Genomic DNA, 20,663 nt, shown 5'->3' with positions numbered 1-20,663 from the left:
AAGGGATGGAAACGCTTTGACTATTGCCTTTATTAATAGGGGAAACTGAGTCTCAGACCTGACTAGACAATACAGAGCATTTCTAGTTGATCCAAGACATCCAGAACTCGGGCTCCCTCCACTCACCCATGTTTCGAGGTTCAGTGCAATGTGGTAATACAGGGGTGCATACTTTTAATTTTAACAGTTGCATATATTAGGGTTTTTTTTTTGCATGGATTTGAAAAACAATACAGCTAAAATTTTAAACTCCTCATTTGGCAGTTATTATTACTTTGGATGTGGCTAGAATCTGTGCTGTCTATTTAAAGAAAAAAGTGGAAGTTCAGGTTGGACGGGGCCTTGGCTGAGATTTCAGAGGCAGTGTGTGGGTGGGGTGTGGTAAGCACTCTTCCAGTGACAGAGGGACTTGCCCAGCTGGCTTTAGTAACTTAAGGGACTGGAAGAAGGAACCGGCCCTTAGTGAACACATTCTACTTGCTGGGCGTCTTACCTATGAGTCGGTGAGAACAGGCTTATTGGTATCCAGAAAGCTCCTAAGGTCCATAAAGCCCAAGGTCAGTGAGGAGGGGGAAAATGGAGTTAGGGTTCAGCTCTCAGCCTGCTCCAGCTACTCATTTTAGCATTTAGTTTCCCACAGGTTGTATGCTGGGGACCCAGCCATCCTCTTGTCTGAGCTCTGATGCCTGTTAGGATCCGACTTCTTTAGTACCAGGCTCAGGTGGCAGTGAATGAGGCTGGGTTGCTAGGTTGCCGTCATAGCCCGTTAATTTAAAGCTTCATTTTGATAGAATTTCAAAGACTGGAATTTATCGAGTCTGACTCATGCATTTAAGCGATAGAGCACTTACCATGTTGCCATTTGGCTTGTGTTCCCATTGTGGTGATGCCACATGGCTCCAGGAAGATGTGGTCTGTGCCTGTCAGTTTCTCTAAAGGGCAGTTGTTACATGAGTTTTGAGAGTCATATGTCCGTGTTTTCAGCATTCAGAGAATCAACCAGAGCCCATGCACCTAGAGCAGAGGTAGAAGGTAGGAGGAGGTGCGAGCTGTTGCCTCCATCGCCGAAGAAACCCAGAGCTTCAGGCTGTCGAGGGGAGCAACGTTCACGGTCTGCTTTGGGGATAGAGGCTAGAGGTTTAAGTTTTGTTCTCCTCCTAGCCCAGCCAAGAAAGTGTGGCCACTTACTGGTGCCGTGTCCCAGTGACTAGAGTACCTCCTTACAGTATGTACCTCCTTACATGGCTAGTTCACAGCACCAGCACTGATTAAAGAGTTTTCACTGGGTGTTTCCATAGTGCCTGCCACCGTGATTTCATCGTCTTAAACAGGCAGTCACTGACCGGGTGCTGCATACACATAGATGCTGTGACAGCTGGACCAAGTGGCCCCAAGATGTCTGGGTTCTAATCCCAGAGCCCATGGAGGTGCTGCCTCTCTTGGTAAAGAGAGTTACAGGTGTGAGGAAGGGAAGGGCTTTGGATTACCGGGTGCCTAGACAGTCAGAGCGGAGAGAAGGAGGCCTGGCTGACGGTGGAGGCTGGAGGGACATGGGCTCTGAGTCTGGGGCCATGGGTAGCCCCTGGAGGCTGACAGAGCTCTGGGTTTTGCCCTTGCCCTTCTGATAGCCTGTTGATGCCCAGTGAAGCAGACTTTGTATTTGTGATCACTAGAGCTTTCTATGCACGAGTGTAAGTGTGTTGGGTGTGTATGGGTGAAGGTGTTTTAGTTACTCTCCCATCAGTAGACCTTTGTCTGTACTTTGTCCATAGAGGAATTCAGGTTTGTTTATGAGAAAAGTAAGGTATGTAGTAAATTACCTTTTAAAAAAATTTAAATTTAATAAAATTAAAATTTTAATTTATTATTATTTTTATTATTATTTTGAGATAGAGTCTTAGTATGTGGCCCAGGTTGGCCTGAAATTCACAATCCTGTAGCCCAGTGGTTCTCAACCTGTGGGTCACGACCACTTTTGGGGAGGAGTCAAATGACCCTTTCATAGGGGTCACATATCAAATATCCTGCATATCAGATACTTACATTATGATGTATAACAGTAGCAAAATTGCAGTTATAAAGTAGCAACAAAAATAATTCTATGATTGGGGTCACTACAACATGAGGAACTGTATTAAAGGTTGTAGCATTAGGAAGGTTGAGATCCACTGCTCCAGCCTCTACTTCCCAAGTACTATAATTACAAGTGTGTACTTCATGCTCAGTTTATTATCCATTAAAATACTGACTTGTTTGTTGTCTGTTTATTGTATGTCTGTGCTCACCTGTGCAACAGTGCTCATGTGTAGGCCGGAAGACCACCTGATGATCTCCTGTGACCCTAGAGGTCCCAGAATTCAGGTCGTCATGCTTGGGGTCAAGTGCCTTTACCCACTGTGCCACCTCTCCAGCCAGCCTTTAATGTCAATGTATAGATGTCTAATTTATTTATCAGTTTATTTATTTATCAGTTCCCCTATTTACAGACATCTAAGTTGTTTTCCTTTTTTTTTTCTAAACCACTAAAAAGAAGCCATGAATTTCTCTTCTTCCTCTTAAAAAAATATCTCATACTCACACTTTAGCCTGGGTGGGCTTTGAACTCATGGCGCTTCCCTTCTCAGCTTCCTGAGTGCTGGAATCACAGATGTATGTACACCAGCCACAATCAAATTCTTGTGATAAACACTTAAATTTTTAAATTAATTATCTCTGTGTGTCTGTACACGTGCATGTGAGTGCAACTGTGGAGACTAGAGGAATTGGATCCTCATGGAGCTGGGGTTCTAGGTGCCTGGGAGCCAGCCACTCAATGTCCTCTGTAAAAGCAGTGCTGGCCATTAACCTCAGAGCCATCTCTCCAGCCTTGGAAATAATTTTTGTCACATTGATTTCTAAATTCTGGTAAGTATCCTTCCCAACTGAAAAAAAAAATGTTTGGTGTGTGTGTGTGTGTGTGTGTGTGTGTGTGTGTGTGTGTGTGTGTGTGTAGAGGTGTATGGGCCTCCACCTGACATGGCAATATGTAGAGGTCAGAGGACATCTTGTGTCAGTTGGATCCATTGTCCCACCATGTAGGCTCTGGGTATGGAACTCGGGGTTGGGATTGGTGGTAAGTGCCTTTGCCTGCTGAACTGTTTCCCCAGCCTAGCCCTTTATTTATATATTGCAGATTCCTGTCCTTCTGTGACACTTAACACAATTTATAAGAGATTCATCTGTTTGACTTATGTTTGTGGATTTGGTTTGTTTTGACAGGGTTGTGTTCCATACCCGTGGCTGGCCTGGTACTAGCTATATTGCCCAGGCTGGTCTTGAAATGTCTGCGGTCTACCTGCTTCAGCCCCCGAGCGATGGGATAATGGGTGTGTGCCGCGGTACCCAGCCTGGGTTAGTTTTGTAAGGCTCCTTCTCACTGGATTGTGCCATTTGTGTGTCTTCAGGTAGTTTGTAGTAGCATGACATGAGACAGTAGATGGATACTGCGGACTCAACAGTGAAATAGCACAGTCAGCCCTGCTGTTCAACAGCCATTCTGATCGCCGTGAGGCCCTGGTTGGACTGTACATCTGGGGTCTTAGAACCCTGAAGGATGGGTTGGGAAAAGGAGGCAGAAAGATCCTTACTACAACAGGAAGAGTGTGTTCAGTGTCCTCTAAGTAAGATCTGAAAGCAAGGCGGGGGCTACTGGCCATTCCACACGGACAAAGCTGCCTCTTCCCGGGCTGATGTAGCCCATCCCTCAACTTCTTGGTCCCATTTCCAGACAAAATCTGTAGGAGACAATGGGGCTGAGTTCTGAACCCAGGCCCGGAGCCCAAGTTCTCTGTATGCCTCTGTGTAAAGATCATGGAGCCCAATGTAATAGACTTCATCTCGTAGAGTGTGACCTTTGGAGCAGAACAGCCCTCAGCTTCATCAAGAGCAGCTGTGGGGGCTGGAGAGGTGGCTCAGGGGTTAAGAGCACTGGCTGCTCTTCCAGAGGACCAGAGTTCAATTCCCAGCAACTACATGATGGCTCACAACCATCTGTAATAAGATCTGATGCCCTCTTTTGGCCTGCAGGGACACATGAAGGCAGAACACTGTATACATAATAAATAAATAAATAAATCTTAAAAAAAAAAAAAAAAGCAGCTGTGATTATGTGTAGAGCTCTCCAAGAGGTCAGACCTGCTGATGTTGACACGTGCCCTTAGAAGAAGGGGGTGAGAAGCACCACTGGCCACTCAGCTCAGAGTCCAGACCTTCCCTCTTCTACCTCCTGGCCAGCTGTATGTGATTCTACTCAAATTGTAGCCTTGTGTTCTCGGGAGGAGCTTAGAGCAAGACAGTAGGTTAGCTGAAGGGGCCTCTGTCTTTACAGCTGTGGGGAGCATCATCCATGCTGGGGTGGCACTTATGTGCGGTACCGATGCTTTGGGGTCACTTTGTCCTGTAAGTCAGCCCAGTGAACTCATTGCCTCCTAAGGTGGACTTGCTAGACTTGTCTTTTGGCACAGTTGGGGTCCTATAGAGAGGGGCAGACACTTGTTTGCAACTTTTCAGGACGAGTTCCAGCGATACTTCAGTTCTGGTCCTAGGTTTGCTTCTTCATAGATTCAGAGAAGGTCAACCTCTTCAGCCTCAGTTTTCCCATCTGTAGGAAGGCTGAGGGGTCTGCCTGCTTCAGATGTGCTTTGAGTGGGAAGGGGATCTTGTTCATAGGATCTGTGAACTCCAGGACACAAGCTGCTCATATCCCTCCAGAAAGGATGCTCACAGGGAGCCCCACCTCTTGATGGCTCAGCATCCTTCAGTGTCCTTGAGGAGGGTTGGGGACTTGGCCATAGTCAGCCATTGAGGTGGCCATTGAGAGCTGCTGCTGATCTGTATCCATGGACAGTAGCAAGAGAGAGTGAGGCAGCCTGTCTGAGAGAGTCAAGTAGGAAAGTTTAGAAGAGAGGTGTGATCCACAGCATGCTCTGCATGGGTGCCCTTGCTAGAAGTGGCTGAGGAGGACACTTCCTGACTTGGGGAGTGTGGGCAGAATTTTGTCCCAGCCCTGCCACCTAATTTCCTTGGTGTGACTTGTGGCAAATAGCCTTGAATTTTAGAGTTGCCATTTTTTTTAATCTAAGCCAACAGTTTCTACTTTGCAGACTGTGGATGAGGCCTGCGGTGCCCCTGCCTACACTGGGCAAGCAGTTGGCAGGGGCTGACTCTGACTCTGGAATGTTCTCAGGGTTGCTCCAAGAGGCCCTGCTCAGCAGACCCCTCTTCCCTCCCCTGCTGTTCACCCTCACACTGGGTGAGATGAGCAGAAAGGACTGGACAAGAATTGAGAACCCCGGACTCTCTTGAGGAGTCCTGTGCCTCCCAGTGGAATGGCTATGTGTGGTTTCCAGGTGCTTCGTGGGCACGCCAGGCCGTTCTGGAAGGCAGATTGTGTTTGTCTTGCCAAGTACGGGATCAAGTGTCAGCGTTTTGCTTTCTGGGAATAATGGCTGTGTGGATGAGGTGGACTCACTCGTAGAGCTTTGTCAGAGACCAGCTCTCCTCTTTCTCTGCTTTTTCTGATTATTCTTACTTTTCAATATTTTGGAAATACCCAAAAAAGAAGAAAGTAAGAATGTATGCCTCCACACCCACAGATAGTTACTGCCAATCACGGCAGCTATTTTTTCTCCCTGCCTCCCTCTTTCCCGTGGTGTGGCTGGTCTTCCTGGGCTGAGTGCTGGGGTTGAGGGCGTGCACGATAGGTCCAGTCCTCCCCTCCCCTCAGTGCTGGAGATCGAACTCTTGCATGCTAGCTGGACGCTCGGCCACAGGCCTGCACCGCAGCACCTCTGGTCTTTTCTGAAATGCACAGGTATGTATTTTGGCAGAGCACAGCTTTTAATGAGTCTCACACACTTGTCACACTCACAGCCGGGTCCTCGCAGCCTTGAAGCATTTCATCTGCTTTGTCGTGGTGGTTGGTGTTCCCTGTTCAGTAGACCTTTTCTCCTGAAGTGCATAGAACATTTGACTTTTTTCTTCTATTTCCTTCAGTCCTTTGAACTTGATTTTCTAGTTCAAAGATAAGTATATTCAGGTGCATGTCAGCGGTGAAGCGGCTCTTGGCAGTCAGGGTGAGGCCCCTGCCTCTGACCATTATGCACTGATGCTGCCTCTGTGTTACTTACCCCCCAGTCCTGGCGGACAGGACAATCAGCCTCTTGTGGCTTGCCAGTGAAATTTAAGTAATGGGTCAGCCTTTCCAATGCTTCCCTCTTAGTCAGGAAGTTCGCCCGTGAATCTAACCTAAATCTCATCTGCTGCATTTTAAATCCTCACCTGCTGCTGGTTCCTCTCAGTGAAGTGGAGCAGAGTGAACTGCACACCATCTTCCAGCAGTCCAGCTTAGCTCCAGCCACCAGCCTTATGTTACCCTGGAGGAAACTCGAGGGGCTCTGGCTAATGCTGTCACGACTGGGAGGGCGCTCTCCGCATCAAGTTGCCACTGATAACACCAGGTAGGGTTTCTGCATCCCAGAGAGGCCATCCTGTAGAGGCCATCGCCCAGACCTCCCTGCCCTCTACAGAGTTTGTGGGGCAGTTATCATGCAGAGCGGTGCATGACGCAGCGGGTCCATCAGATTCATTCTCTGGGAAAAGATGTGATTGGGGCCACTGATGGGATGTCTCCAGAGCTAGTTGACTAAGCTATTGGTATACATTGAAGAAGAATGACCCCTAAAGGGAGGGGCATCAGGTTCATTTTGGTCTCGGGACAGCTTTTGCAAATACAAGAGGCTGGGTCTGGTCTGGGCTATCCACCCTTGCCAAATAGCAGGGCCACCTTTCTTAGCCAGTGTCCTTTATCAGAAGACAGCGGCTTTCTATCCAGAGAGGAGCATGCTAATTTAGAAGGGAGATGACATGCAGGAAGCTGCAGCTTCGAGGGCAGCCAGAGCACCCTTTGTTGCCCACTTGTGCATTTTAGAATTGACTGGCGACAGCCCCATCAGGGTGGAGCCAGTGTCTGAGGATAGAGTCCAGGACTGGAGGCCCCCAGCTCCTGGGGTGGGGGGATTACCTGCTGTAGGAGGTGGAACCAAGGTCCTCAGGGACCTGGCCCAGGCTGGCTGGCTTCCTCTAGCTGCATGCTGCCCTGCCCTTCCTCAGCACCAGCAGATCCACTTCCTTGTGAACACACCGATGCCTGGGTGACTGAATAGTCCTAAAAGGAGATGCTTACCTCTTACAATGTGCTGTTCCCTCCCTTGGTGCCGGGCACAATATAATGCTGGGCTGAAATAAAACCAGCACTGCAGAGGCAAACCAGTGTCTTGTGTGCTCCCACCTTAACTAGCCACACCAGACTGTTTCTCCTCCTTTCAAGAGTATGCCTTTCTTTCTCCTTTCATTGCTAGCCTGGATTCACTTTGATGCTGAATGTCCCTGGTGCTTAGCTCCAAGTTGGAGCCCAAGATCCCCACTTGTGCTATATGCGCCCACAAATGCTGTATCTCTGGCTATACTTAGAATCCCCGAGTTAGATGCCCGGGACCTGGTGTGGAGGCTCTGTTTTGGATGGGAATATCATTAAAAATAAAAAAATTGTACAGGTGGTCCTAATGCCCTCCAATTCTCCTAATGTTAGGAGTAAGGCATGCCTGGCACATCGTATCAGCACTGTCTTTATGGGAAGACGAGCATCTGAAAACCAAGATGCCTGCCACAGAAGTTTGTTCCATATCACCCCGGGAAGCAGAAGGGAGAATGATAGATGAGCACATGCCCAGACTTCCTGATGCCTTTGTGGAGATCCTGTGCAGGCTGTGCTCCAGCTGTGTCCCTCTACATGGTAACTGAGCAGGTGATGTGGGCAGGATGAGGATGCTTAGCTCACATCAAAAGATGAAAAGGAAGAAGTAGGATATACATTTGCCTCTGTGTGGTTCTTCAGCCAGGGCCTGGAATCTCCTCCCTCGATTTTTCTTTTCTTTCTTGTTTAGCTCTTTGGATGTTAGGATAAAACTGTACTACCAGACCATAAGTGTTTGATCTGTGCCTTAGAGAAAAGACCAAAGGATTGGGTGCCTGCAGCATGGCACTCTTCTACCCTGAGGCTTAGGTCAGCCAGCTTCCTGGAGAATGTTGTGGGTACCTTTCCCCAAAGGAGTTAATGGGGGCAAGTCACTGCTGGGGTGGAAAAAAGACCCTTTGCCATGCTTGGGTGTGTCCTTAGTGTCTTTCTGTGACTAGCTCATGGCTGTTCTCCATGGCTGCAGCATCCTTCCTCAGCCTCTCGGGGTGCTTGTGGCTGGAGCTTTGCTCTGTGAGGGCTGTTTTGGTGGGGCTCCTTTCATCTGCTGGGCTGCCTTCAGCCCTCTCAGCCTTGCAGCTAGTACTCCCTGGAGAAAGCCCTTGTCACCTCTAGGCTAGCCAGTGTTCCCCAGACTTGCAAATCTTGCTTAGAAAGATTAGGAGTCACCTGCTCACCTGCGCCATTGGCAGGACTGTAGTTTGCTGATTACCTGCAACTGATGTCCCAGGTGATGGTGGCAGCTACAGAATTTCTAGGAATTGATTTTATATTTTAGTGAGACTCCAAGGCCATTGCCTGGGCACAAGAACGTTTGAGAATTACTATGTCACATTGCTCCCCTCCCCCCCATCTTGTTTTATAGTAAAGAGATGCCATGTGGTTAACTTGCCCAAGAACCTGGAAGGCTAACACCATCACATCGAATTTGCATAGTGTTCATACCTTTGAGAAGCCTGGCCCATCTTTCTTCTGTTCTAGTTTGCTGGAAGCAGATTATTCCTTGTTGTGGAGAGCTGTCCTCTACACCAAGGAATGGCTTGTGTATACACACACACACACACACACACACACACACACACACACAGCCCCTCCTACTTGTAAGTATGAAAAATGTCTCCAGTGTTGCCAAACATCCACTGGGTGCAGAATCATCCCAGTCAAGACCACTAGTTTCATGGGAGAAGCTCTGGCTCAAGCTGCTCCCTGACAGCTTTATGTTTGGGGATTTTACTTTTATAATTTGCATAATTGGCTTCTTTCCAGCTTGGCTAATGTGCAGGGTTACACATATAAATAGAAGTCACACTGCATATGAGCTCTCCTCTCGCCTGTATCCTGGCCCATGGAGGAAGGCATAAATCAATTTGGAAAGACCTCTTGCTTTGGCTTCTAGTCTGTGGCTTCTCTGCCAGCCCTGTGCTTCCCAGCTGTGCGATCTTGAACAAGTCGCTTAACCTTCTATGGTGCCTTGTCTTAGCTGATTATGATGAAAAAAAAAATGTTTGTTGTCAATGAGAATGAAGTGACACCTTGTATGTGGAAATGTTTATAAAACATTACTCATCTATTAAGTGGCAATGATAAAATTCAGGTCTAATTACCAGCACTTGAGATTTCTTAGTGAAAAGTGCAGATCTCAGCATAGTGATTCTAGTTGTGAATTGGCCAAGTCTATTACCCTTCATCTTCTGCCCATAGGATTTTAATCTTCCCCTCCTCCCAGGTGACTATTGAAAGCCCTCTGGGACCCATTGTCTTGCAAGACTGGCCAGTTGGTTTTTCCTTTGACTAACAGAAGCCAGTTTTTGTTTTTTATTTTTATTTATTTATTTTTCTTTTTTGTGGTGAGTTTCTGAAGGGCTGTCAAATGTTTTATGAAAACCAAGCCACTGACACCTTTTCCTTTGGTGTTACTGGCACTCACAGAGGGTCAGATGAGAAGCCAGCAGGAGTCTGCAGAGATGCTCCTAGGTGAACTTGGTGCAGAGAAAGCAGCAGAGAGGTAGAAACATCTGAATTGTCACAGGGCAGGGTGGGACAAAGGCCCAGGTGCTGCAGGTTCTAAGGCTCTGGTGTGACATCTGCACATTCTAGCTGCTGCATCAGATGGTGGGGTGGGTCGGGAAGGACATGCAGGCTGCTGTCGCTGCTTTCAACCCCTTCAAATGTTGCTCTGTAGGTCTTGTGAACCAGTCTTGCTCCCAGTAACTTATGGATAGAGTTTTATCAAAATACACATAACACATGCATGATTGTCTTTGATTCTTAGAACATCTCAAGAAGGAAAGGCAAGAACACAAAAGGGTTCCAGTTCCTGTGAGGATGCCTGGCAAAAATAATGGCCAGAGGAGCTGAAATCTTCTTTTCATTTTTCCCATACCTTCAAACCTTGTCCCTTGGTGTCTTAGTTAGGGTGACTATTGCTGTGATGAAACAGCATGACCAAAGGCAGTGTTGGGAGAAAAAGCTTTATTTGGCTTACATATCTCGAATCCTAGTCCACCGAGGGAAGCCAAAGCAGGAACTCAAACCTGGCAGGAACCTGGAAGCATAGAGGAGTGCTACTTACTGGCTTGTTCCTCATGGCTTGCTTAGCCTGCTTTCTAATCAAACCCAAGACCACAAGCTCAGGGGTGGCACCACTCACAATGGACTGGGCCCTCTAGCATCAATCACTAATTTAAAACATACCCTGCAGGCTTGCCATATGCCCAGTCTTCTGGAGGCATTTTCTCAACTGAGGTTCCCCCCCTCAGGTGACTCTAGCTTGTGTCAAGTTGACATAAAAACTAGCCAGCACATTTGGCCAGCTTCTTCTACTGAGAGTTGCTCTGATAATGTGGCTATCATATTAATGAGTAGTCTGAATGATACTTATTGTTGAGTGTTTGTACCAATGCATGTGTGGTCAGCCATTATTGCACACCTCATTTCATCCACCTAGACACCTCGCAGAGAAGGCACCATGCTTTCTCCATTTTAGAAGTAGGGAAACAGGTTGATGGCCTACTCAAAGTCACCCAGTAGGAGAAATAAGAATCGGATTCTGTCAGTTCATGAAGCCTAAGTGGCCTCATTCCTGCCCTGCAATTAACAGTGCCCCACCTGCAGTTCCACCCACTCACCAGTAGATGCTTATAGGTTCCTATGTTAGTGTGCCTGGGTTGCTGTCGCAAAATGCTGGGTGGCTTAAGCAACATAAATGTGTGTTTTCAGCCTGGAGGCTAATAGTCAAGGTGTTGGTATGTTTGTCCTCGGAGACCTGTGTCCTTGGCTTGCAGATTGCGGCCACCCAGTGTCTAGTTGTCAGCTCTTCATCTCCTCAGAGTCATGTCATATGCATTAAGACCTGTTTGTTTTGAGACATGGTCTCTCTGTGCTGTCCATGCTGGTCTCGACCTTTCCCCTTGTTCCAGTCTGTGAGCAGCTGGGTCTTCAGGTGCCATTGTCATGCCTAGTGCAGGATTCAGTGACCTTTTGAATATTCAGATCTGTCCTCTGAATGTATGACTACATTCTAAAGTCCTGGGGGGATGGGGGGGGCACTTCAAACATGAATTTTGTGGGGGACATGGGTCCACCCACAGCAGTCCTGTTTGTCAGGTGGCCATTTTGATGGGTGGCACCCAGCTTGCTAAGCTGCTCCTTGACCCTGGCAGTGCTGAGAGCCTGAGAGAAGGGCTGCTGCTGACCCCAGGGGCCGCAAGGCTGCCTGCTGTCAGGAGTGCTGTCCACAGGGTCTGCATCTGCCTGAGCAAACCTGTAACCTTCCCTGTTGTGGAGTGGAGGTCAGGCCTGCCTTGGATAGATGAAATGCTTCTTATGGGAAGTGCTGAGGCCAGAGGACACTCCTGTCATCCAGCACTACTTGGGAGGCAGAGGCTGGCTGATCTCTGTGAGTTCAAAGTCAACTTGGTCTACAGAGTGAGTTCTTGGACAGCCAGGGCTAAATAGCAGTGAGACCCTGTTTTGGAGAACAGGGGGAAGAAGATGAACTGTAAGCTCTGATCTCAGGGGTCTGACTTACACCCAGTGCTTGATCCATGGCCCCCAGGGGTCTGGGGAGTAATATAGAACTGGGTAAAGCCCACCACTGAGAACTGACCCTCTCAGCCTGATTCTCCAGGGGTATTTCTGCTTCTCTGTCCACTTGGGGGACATGCTCAAAAGAGTTGCTGGTGGCTATTTCTTGCAGATGCAGTGGACTGTGTCCTGTTATCTCTCCAAGCAGCCCACTAGGGGTGGGAGTGGGAGGGAGGATGAGAGTCCCAAAGGGAAACTGCCTAACAGATGCTTTGGGTCCTGGTGACCTTGAGGAAAGTGGTTTAAACTCATTTTCACTAGGATAGAAGTTTGACTTCAGTGTAGAAGATGTAGGAGAATAAAGAAATTGGGGGCTGGTGGGATGACTCAATGGTCAAGAATGCTCTTTACAGAGGACCCAGGTTCAGTTCCCAGCACCACATGGCAGCTCACAGCTATTTGTAACTCCAGTTCCAGGGAGTTATACTCATACTCTTCTGGCCTCTGCAGGGACCAGATATGCAGGTACAATATTCATATGCATAAGACAATAAATTAAGAGAGGGGGAGGGGGATAGAGGGAGGGGTGGGGCACTAGAGAGATGGCTTAGTGATTAAGAGTGAGAAAGGTTCTTTCTTACAGAGGACCCGTATCAGGTGGCTCACAGCATCTTTAACTAAAGCTCTAAGGGATACCATGCCTTCTTCTTGACTCTGTGTACCTGCACTCAATACACACCATTAAAGAAAATCTTGGGTTTTGTTTGTTTATTTGTTTTTTGTTTGTTTCAAAGAAGGAAAACACACTTGGGGATACACAACATACTCTTAGCACTTAGGAGGCTGAGGCAGGAGAATTGTTATGAGTACTAGGTCAGCCAGTACTACATAGCAAGACCCTGCCTCAAAAGCTTAAAATAATAAAACAGGGCTGGAGAGATGGCTCAGCCGTTAAAGGCTAGGCTCACAACCAAAAATATAAAATAATAAAACAATTAAGTAAATAAGGATGTGAAGCACCCATGTTCATTTCACTGTATGTGCCTTCTGGAGCTTCAGGAAAAGGCTGGGAAGGCACCCCTGTTTGGAGTAGGTGTACCAATATGGTGCAGTGTGGCCAGGTGCTGCAGGGCACAGCGGGCAGGCTGCCTTCAGCCACCCTGTGCACACAGTCCCCTTGCTTTCCCTTGCTGTGTCTTCCACACTTGTCTAAACATTTCATATACTCCCCCATCTGAAAGGCCAAAAACCTTTGCAAGCAATACGTGCAAAATGTATTTATGAATTTTAATTCTTACATAAATAACAGGTGGCAGAACACCAAATTAGTATCACTGGTGGTGGTTATGGGTAATTTACATCTTTATGGTTCCCCTCCCTCCTTGTTCCATTCCTTCCCCTTCTTTTCTTATTTCTGTCCCTTCTTCTTCAGGACCCCCAGTGTCCCAGGCTGGCCTCAAGCCCCTGTGTAGCTGATGATTCTCCTGCCTCTGTTTTCCAGATGATGGGATTACAGGTGTGCACAGCACTCCTGGTTTATGTGGTACTGAGGGTCAAGCCCATGGCCGTGTATATGCTAGGCAAGCCCTCTGCTAACTGAATCACACCTCTGGTCTGCTTTATTTTATGAATTTTTTCACAGAAGCAGGCAGAAAAGATAGTATCCATAATTTCAGAATTTTAGAATTAACATTCTTGATCTGCTTTTATCCATTCATTTCTTTTCTTTTCTTTTTTGGTTTTTCAAGACAGGGTTTCTCTGTGTAGCTTTGCGTCTTTCCTGGAACTCACTGGTAGCCCAGGCTGGCCTCGAACTCACAGAGATCTGCCTGGCTCTGCCTCCCGAGTGCTGGGATTAAAGGCATGCGCCACCACTGTCATAAACATAATTGGTGTGTGTGTGTGCGCGCGCATGCGTGTGTATGCATGTGTATTTTTATTTATTTGACAACTTCATGATGTACATAATGCATTTTGATTCTATTCTTACCCCCCATTTCCCTCTCTGGTCCCCTCACTCCCTCTGGACCCCTTCTTCCCATCAACCTTTCCCACTACTGCCGTGTATTTTATTTTATTCCTTATGATTCCTGGAGTTTAATTAGTGCTGCTTGTGTGAGCATGGGCAACTCACTAGTGGCTCTAACACTGAGAAAAATGATTCCCCCTCTGCCATCAGCCAGCTGCCAATAGCTCCTCAGTTAGGGGCAAGGCCCTGGATCCTTTCTCTCCCATCTTGCTGGAGTGTTGACAGGCTTGATCTTGTGCAGGTAGCCGCAGCTGCTGTAAGTTCATAGTGTAATGGCCATATCCAGCCCAGGCAGTGTTTCACAGAGCTCCTTCCCGGCCTCCAGCTCTTAAAATCTTTTCATCACCTCTTCCAGGATGTCCCCAGGCCTTGATATATGTGTGTGAAAGAGGGAGAGAGGGAAAGAGGGAGGTGTCCTGTTTAGGGCTGATCACTCAGCAGTCACTTAGTCTCCGTGCTTTGTCTAGTTATGAGTCTCTATAAAAAGAAGCTTCTTTGACCAAAGTTGAAAAGCTGGACTAATCTTAAGGAATAAACATAAACATTTAGAAGGCAATTTAATAAATGGCCCTTTAGAAAATAGTGGGAGGTTGCCCTCTAGCAGTTATGGTTTACAGAACCAGGCACGAATTCCTGTCAATGAAGCAGGTCTCAAATCTAATCAGAAAGTGGTTGGTTACCCCCATAGCAATCATGACACTATTGCGGCAGTGGACAGATCCTACCTGCCAGGTTGGGGTTTGTGGTATGCAGGATCCACTGATCCTAATGCATTGATGGCTTCTCCCCATTCAGCAGCCTGCTGGCACATTCCAGCACTGTGGAGGCTTGACCACAGGGAGGGAGTTTCCATCTCAGTTATAGTTTGATTTTTCTGTGTCCTGCAGCCAAAGTATGCAGTGTCTTCAGCAACAGGGTCTTGCCATCTAGGAGTAATGTTTAAGATACAATACAGATATTGCCTGGTTTTTATTACATAAACATCTAAGCTTGGGATCTGTAGATTAGACAATCAAATACAAACACCATGTTTGGCATAGCCCTCTTCTGAGGGTCAGACACATGGATAATTTCTATTCTCTCACTGTAAAAACAGTGTAAAACCATACTGACTATAGAAATGTTGATCTGGAAAAAAATTATGGTGGAATTTGAGGTTTTATATTCTGATGAATGGGGATATTGTAGGCACCAGATCTTGCTTGTGTCTAGTGAGTGAGGGACATAAGTAAAGCAATGTATTCCTACAGAATTGTAGGTAACTTGAATAAATGTTAACAGGAAAAAAATGAGGATTTTTTAAAAATATGGAACACTTCACAAATTTGCATGTTATCCTTGTGCAGCAGCCATGCTAATTGTCTTTGTAGTCTTCCAATTTTAGTATATGTGCTGCTATATTTAAAAAAAAAAGTTACTTTATTTTTGTGTGTGTGATTGATGTTTTGCATGCATCCAAGTTAGCCAAGTGAGTGCAATGCCCATGGAGGCCAGAAGAGGGCATTACATCCCCAGAACTAGAGTTACAGATATTTGTTAGCAACTTTGTGGGTGCTGGGAAATGAACCCAGGTCTTCTGCAAGAACAAGCATTCTTAACGACTGAGCTATCTTTCCAGCCCCAGGAACAAGGGAATTATTTTAAGGCAGTGACAGACTGTCCAGAGGGACCTCAGAAGAAATTGAAAAATGTAAGTGTGTCACACATTGACAGCTTCAAGGGCTTGGGGAAGGGTCTGCCGTTTCATCTGTTAAAAACACCAGGGTAAATAGTGATGTGCACCGTGGTGCAGCAGGGATGTAGAGCTTGCTCTAGCTTTGGACCTTGCTCACCAGTCAAGTGGCAGCAATACAATTCTGGGTCTCCAAAGCAGGGGACCTACTAGGAAGAACAAATGCCAGAAGGGCTGATTGCTCTCTGACTGTACACTGTCCAGATAAATGGCTTCTGGAACCATGTCAGTTTGTGGGAGGCCAGCCGCTCTCCCTCTCTTTTTGGCTCGACTCTTCTTTGGGTGTTGAATGGCAAGCAGACTTTCTCTGTGAAGTGGCTCGTGTTACTCGTACCTGTGGTGCTCTGTGGTGTGAGCCTTGTCAAGGACAACCCGTCTTTCCTCTGAGTTTGGAGCCACTGCTCTCCTTTCTGCTCTGAGCTGTTTCTAGGCCAGGAGGCTTGCATAGAGGAGGCCTGAAGAGGAAAGCAGTATCCTTAGGACCCGTCACAAAGAGAGAAAAAATCCTAACAGGGATGTCTGTGCCGTGCAGAGGATTCGGAGGGTTGTGGGAAGCTTAGCTACCAGCCCTCTGCGGTTCTCACCTTTCCCAGGAGCCTCTGGGGAAGGTCCTCCTCCCCCCACATGAGATAGATCCCAAACACATCCTGTCCACTCATCCTTGTGACTTGATGTTTTGTTGCCATGCAGTGTCTGGCTGTCCTGAGATCCAGCAAGTAACCTGCTTCCTTCCTGTTCAGTAAGAATTCAGTGGGGTAAGAGGCTTAACACACACAATTCCAAAATCACTTTTATTACATGTATGTATTTGTACATATGTATGTGGGGGTGCCACAGCATGTATGAGGAGGTCAGTGAACCACTTGCAGGAGTCAGTTCTCTCATCTTACCATGTGGATTCCAGGGATTGAGCTCAGGTCATCACTGAGCTGTCTTGCCAGCCTACTCAAGCTATTCCAAACAGAAATTCAGAGCTTAATTCAGTGGGTTTGGTGCTTGAATCAGTACTGAATGCGGGAGGAGCAAGTTCAAAACTAACTTTCACAGTGATAGCCAAAAGAAGACTGAAAATGGGCTATTCTAACTGCAGGTCTATTCCTCTGCCCCTCCCCTACCTCCCCCTGCCCTGAGTTCTTACTTCTCTTCTGCCAGTCTTAGCATCTCTCTGTGTGTTGAGCCGTTACAAAGTGTTAACATCAAGTCCATTGTTAGTAACTGTTATGTGCTAGGCATGTGTGCCCAGCTGTGTGTTAGACACACTGTATTCCAGTGCTCCCTCTCTGGTAGTTAGATTGCTATCTGCATGGAAATCCAAAATCTAAAGCTCATAAAAAGTGACTTGCCCAGGACAGTTCAACTATAAAAGACATTTGAATTCAGATACTGTCCCTGTCCAGAGGACTTGCAATTAAATTTTTAAGACTTATTTATTTTTATTTTTGTGTTTGGGTATTTTGCCTACATATGTTATTTGTACAGCATGTGTGTGTAGTGCCCTCAGAGCCAAAAGAGGGTGTTGGATCTCCTGGGACTAGCGTTAACAGCTGGTTGTGAGACACTGCATGGTTGTTGGGAATCTGAGTCCTCTGGAAGAATGGCCAGTGCTCTTGACTGCTGAGCTATCTCTCCAGCCCCTAGGATAGCCTTTTTTTTTTTTTTTTTTAAGCTTAGTTGGGCTAAATAAGATCTATGAATATCCACTGAGCACATGGGAAGATGCTCAATGAGTGCCATTAGCTGTTGAGGAAAGCATGATGTCTCCGTGGTAGTCCTGCTATCTGCTGGTATGTGTCTCAAGACTCCAGTGCTACCTTAAATCACAGATGGTACTCACCACCACCATCACCCCAGAGGGATGGTGGACCCAGCAGTCCTGTGCTTCTCCCCTTGTGCCCTGCAGTGCCGCCACATAGCACCAGAGTAGAGCTGTCTGCCCTCCCACACCCTGTTGCCTCCTTCCCATCATCACTACTCTTGTTTCTTTCCAGGACAGGGTCTCTCTGTAGCCTGGGCTGACCTGGAGCTAGTGACTCTCCCATCTCAGTCTCCCAGGGAGCTGGGGATCTTGGATGTGCACCACTACGTCCAACTTTGCATCTCTTCCCTTGCTGCTTGTGGCTGTTACTAAGTAAAATACGAGTTACTTGAACATCAAGTGTTGTGGCACTGAGATAGCTAATTTGATAACTGAGATGATACCAGGTGTCAAATGGGGGCATGAAGCAAACAGTGCAAAATTTTGTTTTGTGACGTAGAACAGCAAACAACTTCAAACTTAGGAATCACTTATTTAAAAAATGTTTCCATTTGACATTTTGGGGTCATAGTTGAGAGTGAGGGCCTGAAAACATGGAGGGTGAAAACTCAGATCGGGGCATTCTACATGTTATTTACTTATTTTTGTTTCGTTTGTTTGTTGTTTTGTTTTTGGTTTTCAGGGAAGGGTTTCTCTTGTGTAATGATCCTAACTGTCCTGAAACTCACTTTGTAGACCAGGCTGGCCTCGAATTCATAGAGATCCACTTGCCTCTGCCTCCCAAGTGCTGGGACTAAAGGCATGTGCCACCTACGTTCTACATTTTAAAGATGAATGATTCATGTGGGGGAACCACTGAGAAAGCCAGTATGATGCTTCACAAAAGTTTAAGTGTAGAGTTCCCCCAAAAACTGATGAATTCCACTCCCAGGAGAAATGAGAATGAAAGTGCCCACAGAAACTTTCATTGTCCACTGCAGCATTATCTATGACATCCTAAAAGTGAATGTAGTCTAACCTAGATGTCTACCAGCGGAGTGAAAAAAAAATGCAGTATAGCTCTGTACAATGGAATATTACTTGACAATGAAAAGGAGCAAAATATTGAGAATGTTATAAGGATGAGCCTTAAAAGGTTTATTGTAAGTGGAGGAAACCGGTCATGAGAGGTGATAACATATGATCCTGCTAACATTCAGAAGAAAAGTTTATGAAGATAGAAAGTAGATTCATTGTTGCCCAGGGATAGAGTGAGGGGGTGATGGTTAGAAGATTGGGTAGACAGCCTTTTTAACTTTATATTTTTAAGATAAGGTCTTGCTGTTACCCAGGCTGGTCTTGTATTCAAGCGGCCCTTTGTCTTGGTCCTCCTTAGCTGTGTCTACAAACACAAGTCAAGGTACTACTGTGGGATAGGAGCATGTTCTTAGGGGGGTAACTGATTGACATGATGGCTGAACCACTCTGACTGCGTCTACAGACACAAGGCAAGGTACCTGTGCGGGATTGGGGCGTGTTGGGGGGTAACTGATTGACGTGATGGCTGTACCACTCTGAGTGTACTCAAAGCTGTTGCAATGAACTTATAAAATGGAGACTTGAAAGACTTGTGAACTGAATCTCAATAAAGCTGTCCTCTCTGCTCTCTCCACCAAAGCAAACGTGCCGGAAAGGACCTTGCTCACCTAAATGATGAGCTGCTAGAGGCAGAATTGAGAAGACAGTGGTTAAGTCCCACACAATTTTTTTTTAAACTTTTGGTTTTTATTAGTTCATCTTCAACAAAATCTACTGGGGACAAGGGTTTGCTTTAGCACAAAATTAAATATTTAGCTCTCAGATAATTGTGTCAGTAGACCTAGAAGTAATACTCCCCCCTCAGCTTTTCTCCATTTCTAGGTTTTTTTCCTAAGGGCTGCATATTACTTTTTGTAAATAACAAGCAAAAAATAAACTTTCATGCAATATATATTCTGTTGGGTTATGCATGGCTTCCGCATGATGAGCAGCTTAAAGATTAAATTTAGAATTTCTGTTCTAGGAAAATAGTTTTCTTAGGGGAAAAAAAAAGTGACAGATCTCATAGGTGGTTGTCCACAAACTGGCCTGACAGACACAAAGAGGGCCTAGTTCGGAGCCTCCTGCCTTTTATCATCTCCTTTCTCCCTGCCCTACCCGACCACTACGGACCTTGACCAGTTCTTCCCATCACTTGGATTTGTATAAATTTGTGTGGACTCTGTGACAAGGAGGAGATGATCTAGATGGTGGTGGAGCTGAGTGGTCAGGTCAAGAGGAGGCGATGTAACAAGCTACACTGGAGTCCAGGAAAGAACTGTCGCGGTGTCTGTGCTCCTAAGACTGTTTCGCTGCATCGTCCAAACACGCTTGTTTAGGCCAACCGTGCACACACTGCATGTTTGGGAGCAGAATGTGTAGTCACACAGCTGGAATCCAGCTAAAGGTTCACAGCTGTGAGAGCTAAAATATGCACAGTTCCTTCCTAACACACAGAACGCGGGCAGCATAGAGTATGACCTGTGTTTCTTGGGCTCATGGGTAGAATATCTGGGGCTTCAAAGCCTTCCTGCTCAGTTTGTGCAGGGGTGTCTGTCTGCACGTGAGGTCTCTGTGCCATGGTGGAGGAAACGGAGGGCATCTCCGCTGAGTGCCTACTCCTGGAACCTCATCTGCTGAACACTTCCCTGCCTGCCCATAGCCCTGTGGCTCCCTGTTCCCCCCGAGACCCCAGAGCAAGCTTCTGGCCCTGCCGTTAGGCTTACAAAGGCTCTTTGCCTTTGACAAGTCACCCTTCCTGAGATTTTCCCCATCCCATTAAGAACAGTGTGTGTCTGTGTGTGTCCAAACATGCGTTATTACTGTGCACATGTGGAGGTGAGAGGGCCACTTTCCCCCATGTGAGTTCATCTCCCCCATGTGAGTTCTGGGGTGTCAGGCTTGCCAGCAAGAACCTCTCAGCCAAAGCCTTCTCACTGGCAACACTGGTATTTTCTAGCCCTCCATTTATGTCAAAGGCCTTTAAAATAAAAATGGTTTCCAGTAAAATCCAGTGTCTTTCCCCCACCCCGAAAATCCTACAGGAAGTTCACATAGAGCAGAGTGAGCAATCTACATGGGTTGGTGGTCCTGAGGACCATGAGTTGTACAGAAGGTTCTAGAAGTTAAGAGATTATGCAGGGTAATCCAAGTAAGAGATACAAGAGCCTGGGTTTAGGATGGAGGAGGGAGAGGAGCCAGTATGTGTCAGATATTTCATAGGAAGAGAGGACCAGACCTCTTTAGACCTCTTTTGTTACTTGGGGCAAAA

The 20,663-nt window shown here is 46.7% G+C and overlaps 1 protein-coding gene and 1 non-coding gene across 17 annotated transcripts in view; one reads left to right on the top strand and one right to left on the bottom strand.

The window, feature by feature from the left end:
- The window catches only part of Plekha7 (pleckstrin homology domain containing A7), a 191,148-nt gene that overhangs the window by 78,315 nt on the left and 92,170 nt on the right, over positions 1–20,663 (top strand). The gene's annotated exons all lie outside the window — the stretch shown is intronic.
- LOC121826957 (U6 spliceosomal RNA) lies at positions 15,149–15,256 on the bottom strand. The gene has a single exon (XR_006069113.1). It is a non-coding gene; the product is annotated as a U6 spliceosomal RNA (small nuclear RNA).

This window comes from Peromyscus maniculatus, chromosome 1, assembly GCF_049852395.1.
Source record: "Peromyscus maniculatus bairdii isolate BWxNUB_F1_BW_parent chromosome 1, HU_Pman_BW_mat_3.1, whole genome shotgun sequence".
NCBI lineage: Eukaryota > Metazoa > Chordata > Mammalia > Rodentia > Cricetidae > Peromyscus > Peromyscus maniculatus.
Note: the sequence above shows the minus strand (reverse complement) of the source record. Positions and strands in the feature narration are given on the sequence as shown.